The sequence below is a fragment of the Taudactylus pleione genome, unplaced genomic scaffold (assembly GCF_031769625.1).
Source record: "Taudactylus pleione unplaced genomic scaffold, aTauple2 ptg000115l, whole genome shotgun sequence".
Lineage (NCBI taxonomy): Eukaryota > Metazoa > Chordata > Amphibia > Anura > Myobatrachidae > Taudactylus > Taudactylus pleione.
The window spans coordinates 1,021,989-1,027,594 of record NW_028284517.1 but is presented as its reverse complement, the minus strand read 5'-3'; the positions used below and the strand labels follow the sequence as shown (position 1 = coordinate 1,027,594).

Genomic DNA, 5,606 nt, shown 5'->3' with positions numbered 1-5,606 from the left:
CTTTGCATAATCAGTGCTGTGTCTGCAATGTATTTCGCACCATTCAGGCTATGGGCATGTGTATTAGCATGTACAGAGGGCGAGCGACAATCACCAAAAGTTAGTAGGTGTCAAACGCAGTGCAGCAGAATTTGACTCCCCCACGTCCAGTGGGCACAGGTCCAATAAAAGCTATCTGCCACACCTGTCCTGCTCGTTCTCCTCTGTATATACAGCCCATGTCTTCGGTTTGCTTTTGCTTGTAGGGCCTAGTTGCCTACTTTAAGCTTGTCCTCCCCGGGAGAAGGCTAGTGAGGACAAGCAGGTGGGCTGTGATGGGGCGGGGCCAGATGGGTCTTGTCATTAAGCCCGCCCCATTCATGGCAAATTGCCACGATTGGCTTAAATTTATTTAGGGGGCGGGGCTAAATGACGCGATTCATGGATAATTGCATCATTAAGCCCCGCCCCCTACACGGAGACCCACGATCGCTGTGGAAATTCTCCCCATTGCGGAAGAATTGCCTACCCTTCTGGGGATGCGGGGGGTTACCAGAAAAATCGGGAGCCTCCCACGAAAACCGGGAGGGTAGGCATGTATGCTCCAGGGGTAAGCGCCACTGTTCTGCCTTGAACCAGTACATTCGTAACTTCGTAGTCCAGTGTGGGCATTGACATGGCCCACGGACATATGCCTACGAACGCACAGACCAGTGCCACCCCAGATAACTTTGCCCTGGACTTGCCAGTTGTTCTGCTTCCATGTCGGCATCAAAGTTGTGAAGCCTTGCAACATGGTCCAGCTGTCTGTGCAGAGAACTATAGGACTTTGTGTAACTGGCTGGAATGCTGCTGCTGTCCAGGAGTGTCCTTGCATTGTCAGTGTGACTGATTCATCTGTGAACCACACAAGTTGCAGCTGGTGTTCCTTTAATTTGGCATACGACTTTACGTGTCTGCTTGACAGTCTGCAAAAATGGCAGCATTGCTGCAGCAACAGTCCATAAAAGTTCTGTATCAGTGCAGGCAGCACTATAATCCAGTCCTGGTAACGTTGGCAACAATGGCTTAAACTTGACAAGGCCAGCAGTCGGCTGTGATATAACTGGTACAACGCAAGGGCCTTGTCGCTTCATGCGTATTCTTTCTTGTACGTACCATCGTCCATGTATCAAAGTCTGATCTTGCATGCCTCAGTTATGCACAATCCATTCATCTGCTTTAAACTCCTTAGCAATCGACATGTCAGCTCTGGTAATTGCTGTTGGTGACTGTGCACCTGTAAGATGATTTAAAACAATTGACTGACCAGGTCTTAACAGGGAATACACTGGGGTCTGATGTTTCTTACTACTCACAATCAGTCTTTCTGCAATACAAAACACAGGGCCTGATTCAGAGCTGCTCGTAAGCGGCCGCTCGTTCGTTCTGACCGATGTTCGCACATCTGCGCATGCGTACGGATTGTGATACGCATGCGCGAACCAGTCAGTGCGGCCGAAAATCGTTTGTTCGCTAAATAGCGAATGCCTGCTATTTTGAGTGACAGGAGGAGGCGTATGTGGGTGGTAACAGGGGAAGGTGCTTGAAAACGGGGAGTGGAATTCAGAATGCAGGCGTGCTTAAAGGTCAAAACGGGTGTTTTAAGGGTGTGCATAATTAAAACAGCAGCGTCATTGACCACGTCACTTGGCTTTTTTTTAGTCAGAACTGCTCGCAATATAGTGGTAGGAAAAACCAACCACAAGAATAGCGAGCAGTTGATACGCTGTTCGATGTACTCGATTAATCTAATAAATAGCGGACATGACGTATGGTGCGAGCGGCCAGGGTGCGTCTTTTTCAAAATTACGACCGCAAGTTTTGCTCGCTCGTTCAGACTTAGAGGCGTGAACAGACCGCAAAGAGCGAACGGTTCATTTGAATAGCCACCCCTTTTTCCAGAACGAACGACCGCAAATAGCGACCGGCTCTGAATCAGGCCCACAGTGCTTACATCCCAAATTTTTCTCTGTTGCTCTCTGTTATCAAACAACATTTCTATTTCCCCACTCAGTTTGTATGTTGTGGGTGCAAAGCTGTTGTGCATTGCCATATGTGATGGCTCACTGGTTATCAGTATCAGTGTGATTCCCACCACTAATGTCTCATTAATATCTGTTAAATCATAAACATCTTTTGCAAAGCATATATTTCATCATTGTGAAACTACACAGTAACTTTCTGATAATAAATATCATCATGGGGGCAGTCTTCTATCTCAGGGGTATGGACTTTGACTGTGAGAAACATCATTTTCTAATACATCTTGCACACATTTGTTGCCATTCAGAATCAAACTCTTGTTCTAACAATATGTGACTATCAAGGTCTTCTGGAATTTCACAAGAATCTTCAGATTCATTCAAAGTTTCTATCTGAAAACTTTTTTTCTCAAAGGCAGCTGCATCTGATTTCTCTCCCTCAGTAGCTGCCAAGTAATGAATCCCCTCACTGCCCCTCCCTTGGGAATTCACGGGGCAATGGCCCTCATTCAGAGGCGGTCGCAAGAAGCGAGCGCTCGCTCTGAATGAGGGCGGCCGCTTGACTTTTCAAGTGCCGCTTCCTGGTCACTTAATTGATATCTAGTATGGCAAGGTGAATTTTTCTTCTGGATACTCGTAGCTCTCAAGGGTAAGTCTTGGGGGAACACATGACTAGGAAGAATAGGGTCAAATAACCAATGGTCTTTAGGAGAAGGAGTATTGTCATGTACAGGATATATATATATATATATATATTATCTCAGAAATTGCGCTTAGTTAACACCTGAGCTGTGCAAATTAGTCACACTTTAGTCCAGCAAAAGCTGATACAATTTCAGCACACAGAGAAAACTCCTTTTAGCACCAGGTCCTGATGCTTTTTCTTAGGACCGCAGCTCCCCTTTAAAGAAGACCAAAGTCCAAGTCTGTGGATCTGTTAATATAAAATAGAAAGGGGGTGCTCCATAGTGCAATAAAGGCTGATTTATTTTGAAACAAGGTATCACTTAAGAATAGTACAATGGTACAGTGCCGCTCATACCTATTAAAAAACGGTAAAGGCTGCCGCTGATCGGACCACGTCAGTTTCACAAATGATGTGGAGATAGCCGGGAGTGTGTAGTTGCCATGTTGCGCGGCCCCGCCCTTATGCAATTTCGTCAGAGACTTCGTCAGAGTGCCCTCTGACAAAGGGCCTGATTCAGACCCACTCGCGAGCGGCTGTCCGCTCGCAAGTGGGTCGATGTTCTGGACTGAGCATGCGCACGACGGAGGGAGCTCCGTCGTGCGCATGCGCCAGACGCGACGAGCAAAGGAAAGTCCTTCGCTCGTTGTGTCCGATCAAAGGGGGCGTGCTGTCAATGTTGATTGACAGCACGCCCCCTTTGGTAGGCGTGCCGGGGGCATGCCTCCCTGACGGGGGTGTTCCCACGGGAACACCTCCCGTCAAAAGCTGGCCCACTGACATCACTAGTGATGTCAGTGGGAGTGATTTTGGCTCTGATAGAGCCAAAATCACTCCGGAGCTTGCGGTTGAAAACCTCAACCGCAGGCTCCGGCTCGCAATTTCGATGGTCGCGATGGTCTCGACCATCGCGGCCATCAAAATGCACGCTCGTATAGCCTGTGGGTGGTGACCCACAGCTATACGAGCGTCCAGAAGGACGCTCCATTTTCATGGAGCCCGGCCCTCATTCAGAGCGTGCGCTCTGCTCGGAGCGTACGGCTCTGAATGAGGGCCAAAGGCCCTCATTCAGAGCCGCTCGTTAGCGGCAGTATGCTCGTTCCGAGCGATGTTTGCACATCTGCGCATGCGTACGGTTTTTAGTACGCATGCGCGAACCAGTCAGTGCGGCCGAAAATCGTTTGTACGCTATATAGCGAGTGCCTGCTATTTTGAGTGACAGAATGAGGCGTATGTGGGTGGTAACAGGGGATGGTGCTTGAAAATGGGGAGTGGAGATCCGAATGCAGGCGTGCTTAAAGGTCAAAACGGGCGTTTTATGGGTGTGTATATTTAAAACAGCAGCGTCATAGACCACGTCACTGGGTTATTTTATAGCCAGAACTGCTCGCAAATTTGTGGTAGCAAACACCAACCACAAGAATAGCGAGCAGTTCATACGCTGGTCGATGTACTCGATTAATCTAATAAATAGCGGACATGACGTAGGATGCGAGCGGCCAGGGGGCGTTTTTAACAAATAAACGAGCGTATGTTTTGCTCGCTCGTTCAGACTTAGAGGTGTGAACAGACTACAATGTGCGTACGGATCATTTGAATAGCCACCCCTTGTTTTTAAACGAACGACCGCAAATAGCGAACGGCTCTGAATCAGGCCCAAAGTCTCTAACTGGCATCTAGCGGCAGTAATGTGTGAACCCGTCAGGTCTCACTGATCCCGTCCGTGCATCTGTTTATTTTTTTTACAAACAGATGCATGTATCACGGATCTCCCTGATCCGTGCATACATCTCTCTAATATCGCACATGATCTAATGAATATACAAATCATTAGATTGTGCACGATAGATCTGGTGTACATTGTGGAGCTTTTGCTGCACATCATTCACTGGGGCTGCCGGGGAAAGGTCAAGGGAGATCGCAAACAAGATTGGATCGTTTGCAAATTGTACCGTGTTACAAAGGTAAACAGGGAGGATTCCGCACAGAAACATAATTAGAATTGTTATGACCAACCATCTATGTCTATAAATAATTTGTACATCCCAAAATTGTTGGTGGTGCTCCCACAGCCTAAATATAACAGATTATTTGAACAAAGAAAAAGTAAGGCTATTCTTGGGGCACACTTATATAAGAATTCTTGAGTAAAATATAACTTTTATTAGTATAGTAAAAACATACCAGATACATACATAATGTTGTTGGCGAAAATATAGTGGACAATTTCTGCAGAGTACCCCACACCAAATGAAGGGTACCAGTTAATATGCTTAATTATGAAATGACACAGAAAATACCATAGAAATCGGTATATAGGCTACACAGTATGCTGTCCTATGATCCCCATTAAACAGTACAATATATGTCTACAGAACCTGGTATTCTTAAGTGGTCGCCCACATTAATACTAACCAGGCCTATCACTGGATCGCTTCCAAGATCAGACGGATTTGGGCATAATCAGTGAAGTATGACTGTAGACCATCGCTACTGAAAATATATGGGGATTCACCCTATGCACACGGTCTGAGCCTATTATAAAATGTAGGACTATTCTCAGCAGAGAGGTCCAATTGATAGTTCGTTGCTGTCAAGACAGGTGATGCATAGGCATGCCTTACTTGTGATGCAATCAGTTATGCATATATAGCATAAGCATATATAGCTTGTAAATAACACCACATAGATAACTGTGTCTTAAAATTATAATGCCGAGTTCCATATACACATAGAAAATAGGAACTCTACCCTTGGTGACAAATGAAGTAACAGAGCCTAACACAGCACATTGAATATTCATGTACTAAATGCAATCATCACAAAAAATTAGACATCATTGAAGTTATGTTATAGATAATAGTGATATTCTGTGATAGCTGCAACTAACACTCCTTTTCCAGATGAATCTCTTGTGA

The 5,606-nt window shown here is 45.9% G+C and overlaps 1 pseudogene; it reads right to left on the bottom strand.

Annotated features, from left to right (window-relative positions):
- Window positions 1–5,054: 5,054 nt before the first annotated feature.
- LOC148524864 (5S ribosomal RNA) lies at window positions 5,055–5,173 on the bottom strand (annotated as a pseudogene).
- Window positions 5,174–5,606: the final 433 nt, after the last annotated feature.